Genomic DNA, 25,962 nt, shown 5'->3' with positions numbered 1-25,962 from the left:
ATGTCGATTTCAAACACGTGTATTACTTTAAATAATGGCAAGAAGATGGCACTTTTTGGGCTTGGCACATGGCAGGTAAGTACATATCTTGTCAGATCAAACAAAAGAAACACAACGTCAGTGTATCGATGTATGTTTTCGTGGTTTGAATCTATGAAGAGTTATATAAAAAAAAACAATGGTAAAGTATATATCTATAATTTGTAACACAATAGTTTAATCACGGGTGCAATGTTCAGAGACCAGATCCCCAACCACATGTCCCTCTACTTCTCAGACGTCATAACCTAATTTTCCAGCAATACAACGTTCGACCGCATGTTGTCAGATTCTGTCGTGATATTCTCACGGCAAACGACGTTCAGCCTCCGGAATGACCCTTTTATAGCCCCATTGAGCATCTGTGGGATGAACTGGAGAGGCGTATTTAAAAACATCAAGCCCTGTCCCCTCTCTCTCTCTCTCCTTTTAAATTTTGTTCCTAAAATATTCAATTGTGTGAGTAAGCTATTTATACAAAATGTACAAATACGTTTAGGACCATTTCAAAAATAGCAAATACCTTATTTCTTTGACACATTTAATTTATAGTTAACTTTCCCTGATATTGTTAATGTACATGTAAAGGAACTATGTACCATCATCACCTTAATGGATTTGTGCTGGTATCTAAGCTAGTCGAAACAATTGGCATTTACACATTAATTTATGGAATACGAAACCATTTTGTTATCTGGTGATAAAATCATCTACATATATACCGACGACCGTGAAGCATCTTCTTTCTTACTTTAGTATAGCCTCCTGATAAATGGTAATCATTAACTAAGAAACTTCAAACTAATAAAGAATACATATCCCTTCAGAGTACGCCATAGGAAGTTAAAACAGCCGTTTGGACCGCTCTAGATGCTGGGTATCGTCTTATTGATACGGCATACAACTACCTGAACGAGGACGCAATTGGTGAGGCTCTGGAGGATTACTTCAAAGCTGGCAAAGTGAAAAGGGAGGATATTTTTGTCTGTACCAAGGTTGTCAGTAGTTTTACATCAGTACTGTGTTCCTTATTTCTGTATTCTTTGTCTAATAGATAATGTGTTCAATAGATTGGCAATTTGATACTTATTCCCTTTTAATAATTTCTATTTTCATTCTTACCATAATCAACGCCATTATATTTGCAAATAAACACGTATTCCTTTAACATTAGTTTAAATCGCACGTTTGAAGATGATAAAAGACGTTGCTTCTAACATATACAGAAGTTCTAATGCTTATATTCTTTTTAAAGGTTGGTACAATTTACACCAGACCTGTAGATGTTGCGTTATCGATGTCCAAGAGTCTAAGGAAACTCAAGTTGTCTTATGTGGATTTATACCTTATTCACACACCCATGGCTTGTAAGGTAAGTTTACAGTGGAAGGGAGATAATGTTTTCTCCTTCAGAATTCTTTGTGCATTGGTAGGATGTGTGAATTGTGAACGTTGCCTGCAGGATGAAGGCATGCTGTTTTCTGCACGATGAGCATTTGATGTATGCACGATGACCACACGATGTCTGCACGATAAGAACACTGGACGAAATTTGTTATCGCTCATATTTGGGCACGATGTATGAGGTTCTATTGAATAGATGTTCGATCTTTTGATGGTAGATATAAATTGAGGAATGAATGATTAATAAGTTGTAAGGCACATGTAGATTTATCTGGTACACGCTGTATAATTATATACCCGTATAATTAACAGTGTTGTGTTTTCAAAGTGACACAGGTGACTATTTGCATTGTAAAGTCACTTATTATATATGCATTCTATGTAAACAATCTAAACCCATACACCTTCCCAAGGGACATTCTATTTACATTGCTTTTGTGATGATCTTATTTTCTATCACTTTGTTTAAGAAAACTTAAATACAAAAGTAAGGTTTAAGTGTTGGGTTATAAGAGGAATCCGATATGCCTTAGTGTTATAAGGCAAAGACAGGTGTTGTTTTAAGAAGATAAAAATCAAACGAATTATATCTAGTTACATATTTACCATCTATTTCACCCCATTTTATTTACATGGTACTTGTTTTTTGTTTTCACTTTTATTATCGATTACCTGAGTGTTCCTTTAAATTAAGAATTTGATATGATAATCGCAATACACTTTATGATGTATATTTCACATTTGCTTCCGCCATGAAATACATCCAAAAATATCACATTTCATAATACACATAGCATATGATTATACGATGCATACTGTAGAATAATGTAACATTTCTTGACACGTCACATATAATTTTACATTATTTTCTTGATAAACATTACATACATTAGCATTGATATAAAATGCATACCTTACATTTGTTGATATACAATACAAGTATAAACACATGATATAGATAGCTTTTTATAGTCCATGATATTGAACATTGTCTTAGATACTAAAGAAATGAAGGAGATGTGATGCTGCGTTCGAAGTGGGTGGTAGAGTTGTTAGTAGTGTATAGTTGTGCTGGAATGGATATTTGTCTTTGCGAGGATAGTTGTAATGGAATAAGTAGTTGCCTTGGGGTTGGTAGTAGTGAATACTTATGAAGCAGTGGGTAGTTGTCCTGGGGCTGGTAGCATTGGGTTCTTGTCCTAAAATGAGTAGTTGTTTTGGAGAGGATGGTTGAATTACAGTGATGTGTCTTGGAGTTTCTAGTTTTGTTGGAGTATGAAGTACTTTGCAGCTGTACTGTAGTCGGTAGCAGTGGGTAGTTGTCCTGGGGCTGGTAGCATTAGGTACTCGTCCTAGAATGAGTAGTTGTCTTGGATAGGATGGTTGTCTCAGAGTGAGTAATTATTCTTGGACTAGGAAGTAGCGGATAGTTGTCCTGTAGTCGGCAGTAGTGGTGTAATTGTCCTGGGGTTGGTAGCATTGGGTACTTGTCTTGAAGTTGTTAATAGTAGATAGTTATCCCAGGATGGGTAAGTAGTGGATAATTGTCATAGAATGAGTAGTGGTGAATTAGTTATCCTGGATTGAGTAAAAGTGAGATAGTTGTCTTGGAGTGGGCAGTAGTGGATAGTTGTCCTAGAGTGAGTGAAAGTGAGATAGGTGTTCTGGAGTGGGCAGTAGTGGGTAGTTGTCTGGAGTGAAAGTGAGATAGATGTTCTGGAGTGGGTAGTAGTCGGTAGTTGTCCTGGAGTGAGTGAAAGTGAGATAGGTGTTCTGGAGTGGGTAGTATTGGGTAGTTGTCCTGGAGTGAGTAAAAGTGAGATAGTTGTCTTGGAGTGGGCAGTAGTGGGTAGTTGTCCTGGAGTGAGTAAAAATGAGATAGTTGTCTTGGAGTGGGCAGTAGTGGATAGTTGTCCTAGAGTGAGTGAAAGTGAGATAGGTGTTCTGGAGTGGGCAGTAGTGGGTAGTTGTCCTGGAGTGAGTGAAAGTGAGATATGTGTTCTGGAGTGGGCAGTAGTGGGTAGTTGTCCTGGAGTGAGTGAAGGTGAGATATGTGTTCTTGAGTGGGTAGTAGTGGGTAGTTGTCCTGGAGTGAGTGAAAGTGAAATAGTTGTCCTGGAGTGGACAGTAGTGGGTAGTTGTCCTGGAGTGAGTAAAATGAGATAGTTGTCTTGGAGTGGGCAGTAGTGGGTAGTTGTCCTGGAGTGAGTGAAAGTGAGATATGTGTTCTGGAGTGGGCAGTAGTGGGTAGTTGTCCTGGAGTGAGTGAAAGTGAGATAGGTGTTCTGGAGTGGGCAGTAGTGGGTAGTTGTCCTGGAGTTAGTGAAGGTGAGATAGGTGTTCTTGAGTGGGCAGTAGTGGGTAGTTGTCCTGGAGTGAGTGAAAGTGAAACAGTTGTCCTGGAGTGGACAGTAGTTGGTATTTGTCTTGGAATGGGTAGAAGTTGGTAACAGCAATCTCAAAATATAGTGAAGGAGTTTCCGTTGGAGTGGGAAAACATTCCGGATAGACTATGGTGATTGAGATATTATTAATTTATAAATACACGCTTTACTTTCGGGGTTTCACATCAATAAAGGTTTGGAAAATACGTTAAAGGAATGTATTCAATGCAACGTTTATAATCTTATTCCAACAATACACATACAAGTGTGTGTTCACTTATAAAGATATGTTACTTTGTCCTTGACATATATCGTTTGATATAAATTCAGAAACCTACTAATCCAAATGATGTTTTCCCAATGAAAGATGGCAAACTCGACGCGGAAGAGAGGGTGGATCTGGAAGGCGTTTGGAAAGTTTGTATTACTTTTACAATGTAGAGTGTGTACTCAATGATATCCAGATTTGAACTCGAATTATATATCGCAGTTTCAAGGAATTCGTCCTGTGTAAAAAAGGTTTTTGAAAAAATGTCACAATTTTTTTTCACTGACTTGACAATTCTGTCTTTGTTATTTTAAGGAAATGGAAAAACTTGTCGATCAAGGCAAAACTAAAAGTATTGGCTTATCAAATTTTAACGCAGCTCAGTTGGAACGAATCCAAAAGGTTGCGCGCACTATACCAGTCACAAATCAGGTAAATATTAGTAACGATACAAGTAAATCACCCTATTGCTTCTTACATAACAAAATCTGCAAGTCTATTGAACTTCCCTGGATATCTTTTGGTGTAACTTAAGTATAACTATCCAAAATAATCAATAACACATAAACTTGTTTAAATAGCAGTGTAAGAAAATCAACATATGTAGTGCTGTGTTACGATTAGCACGTGGTTACCATGATTCTTTGTTGCCAGGTAGAGTGTCACTCCTATTTCCCCCAGACAAAACTTGAAGAGTATATGAAGAAGTACAACATGCCTACCATGGCCTATAGCCCTATCGGGTCACCAGGAACGGCAACCTCTCAGGTGTGAGTGTTTATTTTAACGTTTCGTGGTCACTGGAAATCTTATTAAGAATAGGATTTCAGCGTATGCTTTCTTCAGACGTCAATAAAAACCTGAACCATCTATCTTTAGTCCGGTCATCGAGAATTGTAAAAACAAAATAATCATTGTTAAGGTTAGATGCTTTCGGAAAGAGAGCATAAAATGTCATTTACTAGATCACTTTAATGTCTGAATGTCGTACAGTTATTGTAATTGTAAAACTGATACTTACACATGTTTACTCTGTTATAAAATTGTAACTATCAAAGTTAATTAATATCATTAACCAGAGCTCTATATAAAGAGACGGAGTTTTTTGCCAAAAAAAAAAAAAAAAAATGCAAAAGCTAGTCGTCCTTCAGACATGATCTACTTCTTTTGCTGAAAGATGTTGGCTAATTCTAATATGATAGCGTGCAAACAAAGGGTAGAACTTGTATCAAGAAGATTTCGATGATTTTGATTAATTTTGTTTACTTTATCATTATCATTTTAATGAAACATTCTTGTACTCTAAGGTGGATTAGAACTCAACGATCCTGTTATTGCAAAACTTGCAATTAAATATAAGAAAACACCAGCTCAGGTAATATCATATTGCATCGTTACTGCAGAGACTAGCATGATCAAAATGTTATAATTACAAATTGTAGAAAATAGCTGTTAATACATCACTCGATCCGATTGTTTCATGTTCGTACACTGTAATGGAATTAAAGAAGTGTATTCCTTACTTAACTTATTAACTTTTTTTTCTTGTTTAATCATAGATTCTTCTGTGGAACTTACTACAACGGAGTTTAATAGTCATTTCAAAGAGTGTTAAGCCCAGCAGAATTCAACAAAATGGAAATGTAAGATAAATTCTATTTTTTACCAAGAAATGCGAGAAAAACAAAGAGAAAAGAGCACAGTTTTTCAATGATCTTGAATGGTATACTTGACAAGAGCGTTCTTAGCTTTATAATTAGTCACGTTAGTAAGCAAATTATGAGATAAATATATTGGAAAATAAAGCTGTTTAATAATTTCCATTTATATTGAGAGAATACATTTTTTCATAAAGATTTCTAAATCAGCCAATGGAATTGAAGTGTTCTATATTTAATAATCAAAATAGACACCTACCATAGCTTTTTTCGACTATCAGTCTAGTCCGTAGAAAGCTGAAGCATACGTATTTTGAATATCACATTTGATATTTTTGGATCACAGATTATTTCATGTAATTACTGTACAATTGGTAATATTTTCGAGGGATTTAATTTCACTATTTTGTCGTTCAAGGAAGACCATGTGAAAATTGAATACCAAACGAATACTCTAACAGTGAATGAAAACCTCAGGAATAATCTGTTATGCTAGTATATATCGAAACCAGTTCATATATTTGCGCGAAATCACATTCCAGCGAAGAGGACAAATACGGAAGTATTACTGCCGCAAAAAATTAACAACTGTACTGTATCTCACGCCAAAAATGTCGATAATCACTATCACTGTTGTAAACTAATGATACGGTAAGGTAATGTGATTTCAGGTGTTCGACTTTCTCCCGAGGATATGAAAGCCATTGCAGGGATTGACAAAGGACTACGATTCTTCAAAACGGAAGCGTATGTATATTGCATTAACCCTGAATTAGATAAAATATAGATCGGCAGAGAAAAATGTATTGTACAATTCGATTACAAGTTAGGTTCAATGTTAAAGCATTTAATGAATGGTATAAATTATCAACATTTTAACCATCGCGAAAACATCAAAATACGCTCTTATCAAAATGCAACGTGAAAGTTATTTTTTTTCTTCCAGCTTGGCTTCTCTGTAGGATCACCCATTCCACGATGATTTTTGAAGATGTCTGTTTACTAGCATTCAGTATTGACATGCACAGACATGGATTTCTACCAATTCGAATATGCTGCAAAGACAGATAGTTCTATCCATTCAACAATGGTGAGCGGAAAGGATTTCTCTACATTCAGCTGTGATGTTTAGAAACATTTTGTTGTCATTCCGTTCACCTTTGGCATGGTGTGACTGTTTGACACACTCTGATTTCCTTTCATTCAAACCAACTAAATTAGAATTTTATCCAATGAACATTGATGTTAATGCGACGTTTCTAATACCCTTCAAACTGTGGGTTAGAAAGGTAGAACATGTGTGATAAAATAAATTCTAAATTAAATAACCATGCTGATGAATCATTGAGTATTGTGTTAACTGTTCCATATGCTGAAGAGAGAGAGAGAGAGAGAGAGAGAGAGAGAGAGAGAGAGAGAGAGAGAGAGAGAGAGAGAGAGAGAGAGATCAAATATCGCCACATTATTTAACCCTGCTACCTTACTCTTACACTATAAAATACCAAATAATATACACTACACAAGTCTAATCTTTTATTGAGGAAACAAAGTATCGATTCTCTAGTGTTTTTCTGTAAATGAACGTTAAATGTCACAAGATAGATAACCTGTATTACAGCCCCAGTGTGCGTTTCACGTTTTCTATAAACTATGTATAATCGTTACAAAAGCTCATCTTGGAATTCCACAATGATTTCTGGCCTGTCACATATAATTGAATGAAAAATAAACAAATACACATTTAACTGTGTTGCGATGGAAAAGCCTTTCGTAAAAACTGAAAAGGTCATACGTAAATCTGAATTTCGCGATGTTCCAATCACCCGATCATTTAAAAACTGATCATATCCGTGTTGATTACTTAAATAATCGAAGGAATTCTTGATCAAGCGTAAATTGGAAATATCGGGAAAATCGAATTTGCATATTTAAATAACTCATTTAAATATCATCCCTCTAGTGCTTTTCTTACATTGGTGTCATGGCGTCGTCTATGTGGTGGTAGAATCATTTGCATGTATGGTGCTGTTTCACTTAAAATTCAACGCAATTAATAAAACCAACCTGGTGAAGCGGATCTGTTTCACATACGTCCAATATACGTTACCTATCCTGTGATACGTAATGATACCATGTAAAATGTTTTAATCAAAATTTGTCAAACGGATGTAAAGAGCAAAATTTAATACCACAATTTTTAGATTAGTGTAGTTTGAAATGAAAGCATTTGAAACATCTCGATTAAAATTTGTCCTGTACAAAATATAATTATTATAATTATAATTATTAAATTCTTTTATTTAACTTTCAATCAATTGCGAAAAATTTGTATCCTGCCGATATGATGTATGATCAAGGGCATGAATGTCAAATCAAAGTTATGTGTGTGTGTGTGTGTGTGTGTGTGTGTGTGTGTGTGTGTGTGAGAGAGAGAGAGAGAGAGAGAGAGAGAGAGAGAGAGAGAGAGAGAGAGAGAGAGAGAGAGAGAGAGAAATGTTTTAAGGTGAAAGTGCTTTGTTATGGTTTATACTTAATATTGGTTATTCAGAATCTCTCTGACGTACTGAAACATTTTATCCATTTTCAGGATATCACAGCCATAAACAAACTGGATAATCCCTTCATAAAAAAAATGAATGAGTAAGATACATATCCCCAGTTCAAAGCCAAGAGAGAACATTCACCTCTATGCAGTGTGCCTATTTAAGAAGGATATTCCTACACGCTGCCAATTTCAATTGATTGCAACAGATGTGATTGATTTCAGATCAGTTTTTGACAATATAATATCAGCCTGTATCAGATTAAGAGCACAGCAAAGTTACTAATATAGACTTTTGAAATATTTTTTTTATTCTTACGTCATATTATTTTTAACTTTCTGAGACAAGAAGAGCCATAGCACACAATTGCGATTTTGTCACGATTGTCTTCGATATAATCGAGCGCCAAATCAAATCAATAACACATGCTTTATTGAAACAATATGGAATCATTATCAGGTAACTGAATGAAGAAAGGTGTATTATTTAAGTAACACGCTGCTGCACTTATAAGAGAGGAACTTACAGATGAGAACCTTCACCTGTTGCATACAATTGGTATCTGTGGTCAATTTCCTTGGACATTGCGTGATACGTACCATTAATTAATCTAATATTATGACAGCAGGGTTTTTGTTTGGAGTCATGTTTGAAAAATCAACATCTACATGTAGCTCATTTATACGTTTGTAGATTCGTAAGTGAAATATGTTTTAATTTCGACCAATATTTTTGCCGTCTTCTTGAATTCTTGATCTATAACAGTAATTTTGGTATTTGATATAAGTGCAATAAAGTAACACTTAAGGCAAATCATTTTAAAGATATTTTTGAAAATAATAGTATCTAGAAAGATTTGTTATGTAAACCATCATCATAGGACGGAGTTCGTGAGTGCTGCTTTGGACATCATTGTAAAAGTAGTGGTAGGGAGTTCGTGAATGCTGCTTTGGACATCATTGTAAAAGTAGTGGTAGGGAGTTCGTGAATGCTGCTTTGGACATCATAAAAGTAGAAGTTGGAAGGACTTTGTGAGTGCTGCTTTGGACATTATAATAAAAGTAGTGGCAAAGAATTTGTGAGTGCTGCTTCGTGAAGTAACACTTCTAATGTCATTATACACAACAGGACTTTGATCAGATCGACTTTAAAATTGAGACATGACAGGAATAGTTTGTATTTCATCAGAAAGTAAACATTATCAACGGATCAAATATCAGACTGAGTCACACAACGAATACCCTAGATTCACCCCGGTGACCTTGTGGTCTAGATATTCACGTCTATATAAGCTGAACTCTCTTGCCGTTAGGTCCACTCTCTTTACGTACAGCAGTGTCTCTGATAATCAGTAATTGCTAACGTTACGAACTGCAGAGCGTCATGTCGATTTCAACCTTAGACGTAACTTTGAACAATGGCAAGAAAATGCCACTTTTTGGACTTGGGACTTGGCAGGTTAGTATATGTATATGTTGAACACATATTACAATATATCTTGTTCTGTAATAGGTGATATTGTGTACTGCATGGATTGATTTGTTCGTGCGTGTCCTATGACGTTCCTTTGGAACCATAGTTTATAATTAATGTACAAACTTTCATAAAAAAGAAAAACAGTTACGGAATGAATTGTTAGTTTTGCTGTATCATTTAAATAGTCTCGTTAGAAATAAGAATGGCTACTCACAATGCAAATATTTTGTCATTCTGTTTTTGAGTGCTACATTAGGGTTGTAAAAATCAATTCATAAAAAAACAGCTCTGCCTATACATAGTTTGTGTGGGCTTTTATTACTCCTGTGAAAATATAATTTAGACCACTAACCCAAAAATGATTATTAAACTATTGTTATAAACAATAATAGGAAATATTACAGTCTATACTAATTGGATTTATCTCAGTACACGTGGTGATAATACCTACTTGCTGTTACCCGAATAGCGCAGTTGTGAGGCGCGTTTGGTTCAGGCTAAGTGTGTTATCAGTAGTGTTCACGGGTGTAGACTTTATTGATTGTACGGTAACTGTCGAGTTTGCTAGCTTGTCTGTTTAACGGTAACAGCGAAATATAGATAGCCACAAAAATATTTGATTTAATATGTGTTTCACTGTCCTATCATTGTTATTTCAACCAATTTTTTTATCATTGTTGTACGTAGTAAACTGAATATTGGGTAGGGGACAAACTGTGTCCCTGTATTGGTTGACTTTTTTGTTTTGTTTGTTTTATGTAAGAATGTATACAGGGGCTTATTGAAACATACCATGAAGACCTCGCGAAATATTTCACTATCACTTGCAGATATATTGATTAATCCTTGCCTTTAGATAATATATTAATTGGCAATATTTACATGTATACCATCAGACTTGGAAATCAAAGTATACGACAATTTCTTCCATATACTGCTTACCTCTGTCTTTTTCCCCACAACGAAACAAGGACGGCTTTCCAACAGGCTGTATGATAAGCATGATGATTTTGATTACTCCAGCTGTTATAAATTCTATTTCGGGATAGTAATATTCTTCCATCCCCAACTTATAATTTGTACTTATAACGATTAATTCGACAATATTCAAGGGTTCCCGAAATGATTTTTGAAGGATGTAGAGACCTAACGACTTTGAGTTCGAAACATGCAGTATGATGACATTATGAGGATATTCAACGGTCGTCATAATGATCTAATTAGTGAAGTAGTCAATTACCTTGTACCTTCTGAAGTCGGGCGTATTTGATGTCCATTAATATGGCTGGTGGTTCCATCGTTGATTACATTTTTCTTATTTTGAAATGTGACATTAAGTACTTGTTGTTGTCAAAGTTCACATGGCGGGTAATGTCGATGAAGCAGAAAACATTGACTCTTTCGGAACATCTGGTCTTACCCCCCTCTTATTTTTTTAACCGTCACCCTGTTAATATTTCGTTCCTTCATATTTTACACATAATTTCAGTCGAATTTTGGTTTGATTGAATGTTTTTTGTTGTGTTTAATAGCTTAAAACCTGTTCTGAACGATGATTAATTATTTGAAGACCAGGACCAATCAGAGCATTTAGTTTGATTAAATTCATTGGACATAGAGATCAATAGTTTTTTTTTTAAGTTTTCGTTCGATGCGAATTAAATAAACATTTCGTCAAATATTTAAAAAAAAAATGGGTCATAATCTGCCGGATAATATTAATAATATTATCATAGTATTTCCATATTGAAAATTGAAAACTAAGAAATTGATCAGATTTCGTAATCAATATATGGCTATTTTATATATGATTTTAATATGTACTAAATGTTCTATTTCTTTGTGTGTCTTGTGCTAAAATGTAAACACCAAAACGTGTAAAGTGTCTATCTAACGATTAACAGGTTATGGTTTTAACAAAAATAAATCTTACGTAAATTGTAGTTATTCTCAAAGAAACTACAAACTAATAAGGAAAAGTCCTTTTTTCTTCAGAGCAAGCCAGAGGAAGTCAAGACAGCCGTTCGGACCGCTCTAGACGCTGGATATCGTCTTATTGATACGGCATACAACTACCTGAACGAGGACGCGATTGGTGAGGTTCTGGAGGAGTACTTAAATGCTGGTAAAGTGAAAAGGGAGGAACTTTTCATTTGCACTAAGGTGATTTACCACACATTATTTCGATATTTCTTTCTGTAAATATGTCCTTAATCCTTAAATAGTGTGAAAATGACTATTGACTTTATACATATTTAATGGTACCCTGTTTTAGGAGTGACCATTTTCTGTTGACATCAAGGACAGTCACATACACATTCTTTTTAACTTTGTTTAATACAGCAAAATAGAATTATATGTGAATTCAACATATCTAATTACTTGCTCTGCGTAGGCTACATATATTAATTGATAATAAATGTTATCATTTCAAAGCTTGCCTCAATGTACACCAGACCAGCCGATGTTGCCTTTTCGATGTCTGAAAGCCTTAGAAAACTTCGTCTGGCATATGTCGACCTATTCCTGATACATGCTCCTATGGCATGTAAGGTACAGTATAACATACTGAAAGTCTACATCTCTATAAAAACGACTGACCGAGAACATAGATTATGATATGTATTTCACCAGCCATTCTTTGTACAAGTTACTCCTTCCAGAAATCCATATTTTCAATGATATTGAAACCCACAGAGTGCATCCACCTGGCCCGAAGATCGTGATCAATGAAGATTTCCTTATTAGTTCAAATTAACTGCACAGAGCAAATCGGTGTGTCTTTTGTACAATCTTGAAGATAGCAGATTGTCGACACTGCTAGTGAACTTTAATTTCCCGAGATTTGCCGTAACCTGCCTACCATGTTTTAATCCATTCGGATAGTTACACGGTTCAGACTATGCACATGTATTTGATGCTGTTCTGAAATTAACCGATATATGCAAATTATAAAATCTATCTAATTAAGAGGCTGCTGCACCTTCTCGTCTAGATTTTGACTTGTCTTTCGGTCACTTTGAATTTTCCTTCAAAGCTATTGGCTATAGGCCTCTCAGATATTTTAGGCCCTTAGCATCACTGACGAGTCCAAGATGGACAAAACAGCTCTATGATGCAGTTCGATTCAATGTTTGGCTTTAATGTATCTCACTCTAAATCATTATAATGTGCTATTCATTTGTTTGTCTTTTGTACAATTTTCAATTAATTGATGTAGATTGTTACGGCCAAACATAGTATAAAATGACGGCCTATCATCTCACACTACCATTAAACATAAATATTTACATTTCCGGTGTGTATCCTCTATATAGACCTACCAACGAATTTGACGTTTACACTTCGGTAAACCTTACGCGTATGAATACCTTCAGTAACTTGACAGCAAGCACACTTAGTAACCGTGATCTTCCTCTTCAAAGTGGCCGCATCACTGTAACACTCTTACGCAATTAATGTCAATGCGCAGTGATTTTTTTCTTCAAAGTTCTTACATTTAATAAACCTTTATTAAATTAAAAATGTTGAATAAATATAAGTATAATGATAAAAGGAAAAAAAAAGTTGTAAATTTAGATAGGAAATAATTCAAATAAATGATGCTATATTGTGGAACTATATTTCCTTACGTCTTGTGTATGACAATTGTTCCCGCCAACTGTTCGGCTATTCCATCAGATGTCGGGTATTCTCGCCCAAGCGTGTAATGTCCAAACAAGTGAAACCGGAATTTTTTAATGCGGTATTCTCAAAGAGGAAACCAAAAAAATGTAAATATAAGAAATAATCTTAATTTTTTGTTGTTTACTGGTGTGTAAACTGCAGTTTTTTTACAGATTTTTTAACATGACGCGCTAAAGCGAAAATATCTGTCAAAAAGCTGCAGTTTACACACCAGTAAATAACAAAAAATCTAAATTATTTCTTAAATGTGCAAAAACGTTCTAATGAATACGAGTTATGCCGCCTTCTTGCTATTTTCACCATGACTTGTCATTTTATGCGACAATTTAAATGAATCGTTTTCATGTACCAAATATAATGATTTTTCTAATGAATTCAGAAACCAGAGGACCCCAATAATGTTTTTCCTATGAAAGATGGCCGCCTAGACGCTGAAGATAGAGTTGATATAGAAGGTGTTTGGAAGGTAAGTATGTCTTAAAAGACTTCCACATAATCCCTCTCTGTTATATCATCACCCCTTGCACTTTTCTGATAATTATACATGTTATCAAAGAGAGATAACTCTTACAAAATATATCAAAGATAGCTATAATATTATGATACAGAGTGTCTACAGAGTCCATGATCATGACATTTTCACTGATTTTTTTAAAGAATAGTGTCTGACCTTGAATATTACGTTCATTTCCTGAGATATTTACATAAAAAAACTAATTCTATCAATCAATCCCGATTTTGCTTCATGGCGTCGTGAATATTGTATAAAATACTATTGATATATGACAATAATCACAGCTACCTTCCTTTTGTTTTCATGTCCCATGCTTGCCATTACTCATAAAAATGTGGATGATACATTTACGTTTACAGGAAATGGAAAAACTCGTCGATCAAGGAAAGACTAAAAGTATTGGTATATCAAATTTCAATGCAGCACAATTGGATCGTGTTCGAAAAGTGGCTCGTATAATGCCAGCGACAAATCAGGTACAGGAATGTGTACAATAAAACGATTACCGCAAGCTGGTATTTTTTGCGGGGGCATATGTTCGAAATTTCGCGATGCGTAAAATCGATCGAGAAAACAAAGCACGTGAAGAAATGAGACATATGTGTATAAGACGTCCTTTTACATTCAAAGTGCAAATTTTTAATTCTTAAATGTATAATTCGAGTGTTTTAAACGAAAATCGCGAAGATTTTGACCCGCAAAAATTACCAGTCAATCGGTGTTTTTTTGCCAGAGATTCTAGTCAGATGTATTGATCTCTAAAATAACTGTAATACAATGTTTGTAGAGATGGTCATTCGGTATCACTGACTGATGATGACAAGGAGGGAAAATAACAATACAAATGTGTCAATCTTATTATTGTCAGGTGGAATGCCACGCCTACTTTCCCCAGACAAAACTGGAGGAATACATGAAGAAGTACGGTATGCCTATAATGGCTTACAGTCCCATCGGATCCCCCGGAAGGCAAGCTTCACAGGTGTGAGTAATCATTACAAGTATACACAGTCATTGGCGGGGTAATCGTTTCAATATAAATAAATACTATGATTGATCTTACCTGTACTCCATATAGATATACAACCAATAGTATCTGTTTCGTCCACATATGACCTTATATAAGTGTCTGAAGTATTGATAGTGGCATGGGGGGAATATAACCAGGATTCGGTTACTACAATTTTGTTTGTTTTGCAGGATAACAGATAAGACCGAAACACCGGTGCTCCTTGATGACCCTGTTGTTGCAAAAATTGCAGCAAAATATAGCAAAACTCCAGCTCAGGTAAATTTGGTATTCTCTTTTGTCTTCTCAAATATTTGTTTCCATTGCGCTGACGTAAAACTATATCGTATCAGTGCATAAGTAATTAGATGTTACCATGGTAAACTACTACCGTATTCTTACCTAGAGAGATATTTTCTTCAGTTCAATCGAACGAGTGTAAGAATGGCAATGAAGCCACAAATGATACACGTAAGAACATCGCTACGTTTGCCCCATATTTGGACTCGGGAATGTCATTGTAGCGGTACTTTCAGAATCCCTGGGAACTGGGGTGCATATTTCCTGGCGGTGTTATATGACCCAGGTAAAATGCTAGTCTGGATAGACCTCTTGGCTATTAAACCAGGAATCCCTGGTTCGATACAGAGGCATTGAAATAGATAAGGTCGTCTGTTACATTGGCAGTATTGCGTCATTGTGTTTTATATAGATAATAATTGTGCTGTCACGCAGAAAATATTATATGTTTTTGGCGTTTTTTACAGATCCTCCTACGGAATTTACTTCAGAGGAATATCATTGTGATCCCTAAAAGCGTTACACCAAGCAGAATTCAGCAAAATGGAAATGTAATATAAATTCTACCTGATCATGTAAACATAACGTAGTAACTTTTGTCTGGGCAAGCTTTAAAGTGAGAAGAGAAAGCTGTGGTAAACTATGCATAGTACCACGTAATATGTATGATATATCCGATTGGCAATCCAATAGTCAACCAATATAGTCACGTGGCTATGTTTGTCACGTGTCTATGGAGAATCTTAAAATCTGTCAACGGAGTTTGAAAGCTTGATTCGAAATTTGAAACTAGATGTATATTTTACTTATAGCTATCTAATTATAAATATTTGTTTATTGAAGTAATTTTTAATGAAGACTGGGATACGTTTCTATTGTTATCTTAATATGTATATTTGGTAATACAAAATTCATTCTATCAGTTAAACGAAATGGATACAGAGATACAGCATTATTGCTTTCTGTCTGTTTTAGGTGTTTGACTTCCAACTATCGGAAGAGGATATGAAAGAGATAGCTGGAATCAACAAAGGACTCCGACTCTTTAAAGCAGAAATGTTTGTATATCTTGATTAGATGCTTAGCACACAACAGGTTTTATATGAAAAACAAAATATATATGAGGAAGAAGAAAAAACAACTTTGTGTTACAAAGTTTAACTTAAAGGTGTAATTTCGTGAATTGCTATTACCTTTGAATATAGATACAAAAGATTTTGTTGTCGGTGTTCTTTTTTAGATTCTTTTTACATATATATGGTTTATCTAAGGAACTTGAGACAGTCTTACAGTTTTAAATGTCATCCAGTTGAATCCGATTCAGACTAAAAGATATATCAATGGTTTAATTTCTATTTCAGAATGGCACACCTCGTCGACTACCCATTCAACACTGATCTGTAGGGAAGTTCGGCTGCGTATGTCAATTTAAGTTTGAGGATGACACAACAATTCGAGTTGTCAGCAATGTTTAAAGACATTTTGTTTTCACGTCAAAAATGTGATTTAGTAGTCGTATAATGCATACGTACACTTTACGAATAAAGAAAAAAAACATTGTTACAGCCTTTTTCTAGTGTTATGATTTGTAATACGTTGGATCTTATTTAAAAGTATGTCTAGGATTTAGCCTTGCGGTCAACGACACCAAGGCTACCGCACAGCCAGGAAACATGGAATTTTTTTAAATACCTACCGATTTTCAGATTTGTATGACCAGTATGTGGAGCAGGAAATATAATTCTATGAATATTTTTATTCATTCATTTATACCTTGTAAAGAAGATGTACAAGTGGCATACCTTCCAATATAAAATTTAGAATTTTATACAAATAGTGTCAAAAAACATAATTAGAAATAAATAAAGTAGAGTCAAACAATGCATTAAACTTCGTCGTACAGCTGTTGCGCCCTTCCAGCACTCGTCATGAATAATACAGATATAAATTGAAGAACATAAAAATTCATTGACAGAAATTTCAAAATCTAAATGGGAAGGCACATTAGTCTATAATGTAATAAATTTCGCAAGTTAAGAAAATCTGTTAAATTCAAAAGAACATAATGTACAGTTGTACATTCTTAACCATGCAATATTTTTAAATAGTCTACTTTAAAATTAATATAAGTTATTCACTTGTGTGTCTTTTGTACAATCTTTGATCAGAAGTAGCCTAGTACAGGTAACATTCAATTGTTGTACTGTTCATCAAAGTTCATATTAGGGAGTACACGATAAAGGTGACCTGTGTGACCACGTATGCATAAACATGTCAGCTTTACAGTCTCTTAATCTTTTATTTCTATCTAGTGTGATATATTCATCGCAAAGCACAAATAACATTTGAAAAAAATTAATCACTGACACTGCAAGAAATAAAACAAGAAAGGTTAAGTCGTTTCTGAAATGTAATTCATAGTTACTGTCTTGTTTTTTTTTTTACCATCTCGTCACACTGTTTTCTACCATAGAGTATACAGTATCATATTACAGCTAAAACAGCTGATAGAATCCTCTCGTGCTTGATAGCTTAATGGTCCGTTCAGTGATATAGACATTTCAAATGTTATCAGAGTTAATTATACACCAAATTTAGCTATTTACGGAAATATCAAGGTCTCTGCACTCCTTGTGTTTTTTCCGGTATTGGAGTAATATTGTATGAGATTCCGTACATCTGCAATTTTGTTTCAGTCAAATTGGAAAAAAAATTATACAAATATGCACTCATTTATATGGGATAACAGTGAGTTTCAGTAAGGCAGCAAGTTAGGTCGAATCCGTGAACATTGCAAAGTATGGGGTTGTCCCCGTGGACTAGACAGACAGCTTAAGATATACAATCTCAAAGGGTTATCGTCCTCCAATAATCAGAAGTGTCAAAGTCACGGGAAACGCCAATGTATTCATTTCAGAAAAGTTGTTTTAGACAAACATGATATTACTGTTTTTACATTAACTTATGGGATGAATAATGTAAATTTTGTTGTATCTATAATAATGCTGTCATATATGAAGTGTCTATGACCGCAACACAAACCATGAAATGATGAATCATTCGAATTTCATGATGGTGATTTTAGTTCAAAGTACTATGTTTTGGTATAATAAAACTGGTGTTGTAATTGCCACATGTACTTTTACTGCGTTTGGCACTGACAAAATTCCACTGTGTTTTAGCACAGGAGTTGTTGCACTGGAACTACATTAATAAACCTACAGATTATATTTTTAACTGAAAAGAACTCTTAATATATAGCATCTTGTTTGTCATTTTAAAAAGGTAATAACACGAATGAAAAAATGAATAGATAAATAAATAAAAACACAAATACCAAAAGCAAAAATGTCATAACACTGCTGACTGCCGAGTTCCTTCTTAATTTCCTGAAAAAGATATGTATGTTCGCACCCCACAAAGGCTCGGTATCTTTATCTTCCGTTGGCGCCATCCTAATAAAACTTCTATGCAAAGATATTGATCAAAGATATTGATCATGTTTTTTTGTTTCTGTTTTCAGAAATATGTTCACAGCAATGTTTCTCGTCGTCGGTAATATGTTGAATATAAAAACTATATGATTGGTGAAACTGTTACATTAATTGTGTGACTGCTGTGTACCTGGTTTAGTGCTTTCGTAGTCTGTAAGAACGCATGGGGTATCACAGTAAAGTCGTCACCAATGTTGTACCGCTTGTTGCAACCAGGACCTCAGATTGGCTAATGCCGTCATATCATTACCATTTTTTTTTCTGTTATGCTAATGTCATTATCAAATTTACATATACAGACAAATTCTGTTGACACCATTTGCTTTAAATAGATGGCATAAAATGTTTTTCGAATGTCACATTTTTTTGTTTTTTTTTAGCGGGAAGTCGTAGACACAAGTGCTGTAGAAGTGGGATATATACGGAAACGCTACACTTAAAATGAAACAAAACTTAAATAGATCTGTTCATGTACCTATAATAGAGGATAAACTGAGGGACATTTTTGATATCCTCATACACAATCCTACACTCTTTCAGATTAAGTTTAAGATAAAAGAAAATTTTCGTAATTTCATCTTCAATATGTCCTTGTTGATGATTCACCAGAAAAACAAATATTATCAAAGGGATGAAATCAAGCTGGACCATCCTATGTAAAGCTATGGATACAGTGTTATCGCACTGTGGTCTAGATACTCACATAGATAATCTCGCTGACCTTTGATAAACTCATTTCTCGAACACCAGTGTCTCCAATTCTCCGAACACGTCACAGGGACATGTCGATTTCTACCTTCAACTGTCATTCACGGTATCGGTTTACCTTCCCTCTGGCTTGCTTACATATAGACAGGTGATTTTTTTTACATCATTCGTGACAATTTTAAACACTTAAAACAGGGTGATATAGAATTAAGCATAATAAACAAGAGGCCCATGGGGCCTGTATCGGTCACCTGGTTTAGTTTGCTGAATCTGATTTCAATTAAAGGAAAAATATTTAAAGCGCCTGTATCTGTCTCTCCTGAACAGACACGACCTGCTCCAAAAGGGGATTAAGATGCAGCTGTTTGAAAACAACTAAGGAATCTTCACTATGGACGTCTTCAGTCCAACATAATGAATTTTTTACAAAATTTGCCACTATTTGCCCCTGCCCCTCTGGTCCCAATGGACTGAAACCAACTGTTCATACAAATTTGATCTCACACTAAACTAGGACAGAATCCAGGCATTCATACAAAAAAGAATGACCTTGAAGAATTTGCCTACTTCCACTATTGGGTCCAATTACCCCCGTTATATGGGGTCGAAGTCGTACGTTTGTAAAAACAAAAAAAAAATGATTCCTTTTCATCCAAGCATGCATTTGGCAAAATTCAAACAACATACCGAAGCAGGATTTTAAAGAATTTACTTTATTTCGGTTTTAGGCCCTACTCACCCACCTAGAGCAGCAAAAAACAAAAGTTTATACAAAACTGATTCCACTTCATCAAAGGATGCTTCATTCCCACAGGAGTAGATTTAATGATTTTTGCCCTAATTTCACTGTTCGGTCCGCCCTTGTGGCCCCACGAGGCCGCTACCCGGGGTTTATACAAAACTAAATTCCCGTCACTTAAGCATGTTTCAAACCAATTTTGGACAATATCCTGCGATTAATGAAGAACAAGATAAACCTTGAAACACTGATAGATTTTCCCCTTTGAGCTCCGCTCCTCAGGCCCAAAGGAAGACTATTTACACGAAGATGGTTTCCCTTTCCCCAAGGTGCTTCTGACGTTAAGCACTGTCCATTAGTTAGTGTTCAATTACGATTTCCAATCATGTTTCGGCACACCTCCTGTTGTGGATATTTTTTCTGATTATACAATAGCACGGATATTTAACATCTTCTCATGGTAAAATTAAAATATTTGACCCGGGTCCTGGTAAGTGACCATGTGTAATATTGCACCCCGTTTCAATCCTCGTGTAGTATCACTTACATTCAGCTTCCAGAAAATCGGGAAAAAAATACCATCGACTATAACATGAGAGGACATGGAAACTGTATCAGTGTACCGACACATAGGCAATACTTTAGAAAGGTACTATCACACACAAGATGATGTAACATTGTGTTTTTTTCAGGTCCTACTACGGAATTTAATTCAGAGAAATAAAGTGATCCTAAAAGGCGTTTAGCCATGCAGAATTCAACAAAATGGAAACGTTTGATGAATTTGATTACCTTATATTTACACTGTAAATTTTAGATAAAATGTTTTATAAAGTCACGAACTGGAAAGTCTTGTATGAAGAAAAAATTCAATTTGTATGATTCAGATGTTGTGCTAAACAATTATGACATCTTTTAAATAAGCAAATACTTATGAATTGCACAACTTTTAATTGCAATCATACATTATATATATATTATCAATTATCTATGGTAATTACACTTTCAGTATATTTATCAAACTAGATGCATACGGAGAAAAGGCCATAGATTTACTTATTACAACTTGTTTTAGGTGTTTGACTTTCAACTATCGGAAGAGGATATGAAAGAGATAGCAGAAATCAGCAAAGGACTCCTACTCTTTAAATTAGAGGGGTTCGTAAATCTTATTATCATTAAATACACAACACAAATTTCATGATGAAAAGCGAATGATAATTATGGAAGAACAAGGAACTGTATACTAATTGTATTACGTTGGCAAAAAAAAAAAGGATTATTTCATACAAGAAAAAATGGTAATATTGCTACATTTACTGAAAATTATCCCAGCGTAGTTTTTGAAATTTTGTTAACAAGAATATTTTCAAGACAATTTGTTTAAGGTACATGGAGTCAGTCAGGTACAGGTTTTATGATATACTGTGGAATGATATTCAGACTTTACAAATGACAGGAAACATTCTTAATTTCGTGACGGGTCATCTACAAAATTGAATTGATGTTTTGGTTTGGGACATGAAATCCCAACATCTCCAAACTGCAATTCCTCTTCATAAATGGTGCTTCATCAGCTTGGGAAAAGAATCCAGACGGCACTTTCTTCAGATTCTCTGTTAAGACATAACAAAGATATTTGTGATTCACAACCAACCTTGATACAAGTATTGTCACTATATTAAATTGTGCTGTCGATTACTGCAATGGAATAGTAGAACTTTCAAGTAAAATATGGTTCTCAGCGTCATGAAAATACGCTACCATATCCTTGTCATTCATCCACATACAAGGAAACAGAAAATAACTATACCTTTGTTTCAGCTATGATCTGTGGATTTCGTGGAAGACGAGCAGATTGTCACTTCCAATGGTGACCTCTCAGGACCGTCAAAGTCATCTGCCAAGGCTTCTACTACAATTTGATTGTAGACAATGACGTCTATGTTTTAGTGTTAAACTGAATGGTTTCCTATAGGATATAAATAAAAAGTAAAATATCTCAAAGTTTTGTTATTATTTAATGAATTCATATTTGTTTTCTTTTGAATTATCCTTTCGCACTCCCCCCCCCACACACACAACAACATAAAAAAAAAAAAACAAAAAAAAAAAAAAAAACAAAAAACATAGACTCAATACAGAGTAGCTTAGATTCGATATATGAACCCATGGAATTACATTAACTCAAACTGTTTAATACTCACGAGAGACTGCAAATACTAATTACAATAATAAAGGTTTGATGTATAAACTGGAGGACATTATACTCCATAAATGTTGTCAGTTGAAGATGACCTCAGAAGAGAAGAGATGTATCGCATTTTAAATTCTGTTTTACCGGTGTCTGATTTCTGTATCATTCACGTGTATAAGTACAGCCTGTGGTATTTCTGTACACATTGAGGATTTTTACATATCATGGTAATAATAACATATTCATGGCTAAATTTAAGGGAGATACACCAAAATACCAGCTCCAGATTATACATAAGTTTTTTTTAGATATTATTTCAAATATCAAACCATGAACGCCATTACTTTGTATTTTTAAATGTCCAATTATACTTTATATATTAACACATATAAAAGCCTATAGTGAAATAAAGAAAATCTCATTTTTTGAAAATTATTTACTCTTTCAATAGAATGAAAATAAGATATGTATGGAGGAGAAGTCCAATATCAAGTACTTTTTAAATTTAAATAAACCAGAGATATATATTTAGAGCATTTTACTATTTTATAAATGTTCTGAGCATTTAGTCATTTTTTCATTCTAAATATCTTTCATTTTTTCACTTCTTTAACTTTAAACACTAACTGCTTCTAAAACCTCCCCTGTTACGGATAAAGCCTCGGGTAATGTATCAATCTTTCTCGGCCCAAATCAGGTGTCCCTTTTATCGCAATGCCATCTGACAAAGTGAAAACCAAGGGCAGTAACTCCGGGAGGTCAGAATGTGTATCGGTATACTGACCAATAAGTGTACTGTACCTGGTTTACGTTACAGATATCGCCTCAGGGGACATCTCATATTAATTATTGAAGGTACTCGGGTGTGTCAATCACCTCCCCAAGTACAAAAAAACATCTTAAAAATATACCTTTAATGAGTTGTATCCCCATTTCGGTACTATGTCATGATCATTGTCTTAGACGATAGTTTTATTCCAAAAGTCAAATTGTTTTCTACTTTGTAGTCTGTATAATTATATATTAAGAAAATGAATAAACCATATCTCACATTTATAAATCTATTTATAAGTAATTTTTTATTTTTTTCATCAACAGAATCGCACATTTGTGCAATAGAACCGCACAACGTGCGCACAAATGTGCTATAGCTTATTTCGTCCAAATTTCCTGTCGTGCGCACATCGCACGTCATCTAACGACGTGCGATCTCATAATTGTAATAAATTACCTGGTAATTGAATTCTAATTCAACAAGGTATCTGTGAGTGGAACATGACAATTTACACAAGAGAGGTACATATACACGGCCATAGATTTAAGTTAAAGATGAATGGAAGATGGCCAGCTGATTGATGTAAATTTTCCTATCAAAGTTTTTTTTTTTTTTTTTTTTTTTGGGGGGGGGGGGGGGGGGGGGGGGGTTAACGAAAATGAAATAGTAAAATTAATTTTCCCGGTCAGCATTCATTATTTGAATCTTCAACTTTCAGTATTCAAATCTTCAACATTCTGTATTTTGAATCTTCAATATTTAGTATTTGAATTCTTCAGCATTCCGTACATTTTCTGAAATCTGTGATTTGGGATAATAGTTCATGTTAAATTGTGTTGATAATCAAGACATGAAGACTGGATATTTAGTTTCTAAAACAATTGATTGCTGTTTTATGTTTGTTATTTTATAAGCTAATTCTACTTTTGTATAGTTTTATTTTTACCTTTTTCAGGAGACGTTGTAATTTAAGTATGTTTATGACCTGTCATTGAAAATATTCCATTTGAAATCAAACGACGGTTTCACAATGTACTGCAAATAGGCTGCTTCTCTGCAACTGTGTGAACAAGAACAAGTTGGTTCTCATGGTTATGATCCCCTCTTCCAATCTCCTACCAACTTACTTTTAAAAAGACATCTATTGTTTCTCCAGGATAGCTGTCACTCACTGCAGAACAATTGAACTTGCAAGAAACAGAGTATGTTATGACAATAATAATCTACGTGACAATTTTGGAGTTCCTCTATATAGTATTGTACTGATCGAATCAAATCGTTATAAAAGCTGTTCTTTACCATTTCAAGTACGGGTGTATCAAATCAAAATAGTAGTGCTGTTGTATAACTGGTAAATTTGAAATAATAACCCAAATATTAAGAGGCAATTCAATTGCAGTTTCAGATATTTTTCAATTATAGACTGTCTTGTTAGTCAGTGCAGATTGCTATATATTCTAGAGCTGCCAGGACACCTTACTCGGTGACCGGTGTCAGATACGATCAATTAACAACTATTATAGATAACGGTAGACTCAACTTATTTCATGCCTGTTTTCGTCTAGCCAATTATTTGTCAAATACATGTATATTGATATTCGCCTGTATGTAACTAGCCGTGCCATTGTAAGCCTTTGAGCTAATCACGTGTCTACTCTTACCTTCAAGTCTAATGAATGATAGTACCAGACAATTAGAGTTTATCGTTTGTACCTGTATCAGATAGACATTGGCGGTAACAGTAAAAAACAATAAAAAAAAAATCTTCTCTAACGCTGACAGAAGAAACGATGGTCCGTCTCGTGATGGAAGGGAGATAACTCTTGTTCACTTGTATACGGAAATATAAGCGTTTTTTTTTTTTTTTTTACAGATTCTAGCTTCGGGGAAAATAGAAAATAATTTTCCTTAATCGTTAAATGAGGGAACAAAATGTACATCGTGGAGATCAGATCGATATCTTTCTGTAAGACTTTATCTACTCTGCTCAAAACTTTATTAATTATTACGTGTCTCGTGTTTCGCTTTTATGTTTATTTTATTTTAGCTCTACCGGGTTAAGAACGCCGCTCCTTAATTCGCGGTCACGTTTAGGAGAATTTTGGCCTAAGCCCTCGTCATAAATTCATGTGTTGTGATTTAATACGCATTTAAGTTACTTGTGGGCGAGTGTTCTTGGTATGATACTGCAAAGCGGAGAGCTTGTTATCAGCAACCGCCTTCCTTCACTAGACATCCGTAATGTGTACCATATCCGGGCGTGTAGATACTGTATGGTTGCGTAAATCCCACTGTTGTACGACCACCCATCCAAGTTTTTGTATCACCATTTGACAGCACTTATTTAATTGACAATGTTGCTAACCTCTCTAACCTCATTGACAGTGGCGTTATCTTTCCTGGATTTGCAATATCACAATAACACCCTAAATAGAAAGTGTCTTGAACCTCTTCGGATTGACAATATCGTGAATTTCTTTGAATTGACGGTTACGTGAACATTGTTAGATTGACAGTGTCACGAACCTCTTTGGATTGGATGTGTCACTAACTTATTTGGATTGACAATGTCGATAACCTACCTAGTTGACATTGTTGCTATCATCTCTGGATTCACATTGCTGCTACCCTCCATTGAATCAGTGTCGTTAAGCTACCTTGATTTTTTTTTTATTACTAGATTGACAATGTCGTTACGTTGTAACAAAACCCATCAACAGTGTTATTAGTCAAAATGTCTCTGGATTGACAATGCTATGAACCACTT

The 25,962-nt window shown here is 34.7% G+C and overlaps 2 pseudogenes; one reads left to right on the top strand and one right to left on the bottom strand.

The window, feature by feature from the left end:
- LOC132546623 (uncharacterized) lies at positions 1-16,359 on the top strand (annotated as a pseudogene).
- A 5,332-nt stretch (positions 16,360-21,691) lies between these two features.
- LOC132546622 (uncharacterized) lies at positions 21,692-23,353 on the bottom strand (annotated as a pseudogene).
- Positions 23,354-25,962: the final 2,609 nt, after the last annotated feature.

Source organism: Ylistrum balloti, unplaced genomic scaffold (assembly GCF_031769215.1).
Source record: "Ylistrum balloti isolate Yb309-2 unplaced genomic scaffold, AGI_CSIRO_Ybal_v1 Utg369898, whole genome shotgun sequence".
In the NCBI taxonomy this organism is placed as follows: Eukaryota; Metazoa; Mollusca; class Bivalvia; order Pectinida; family Pectinidae; genus Ylistrum; species Ylistrum balloti.
Note: the sequence above shows the minus strand (reverse complement) of the source record. Positions and strands in the feature narration are given on the sequence as shown.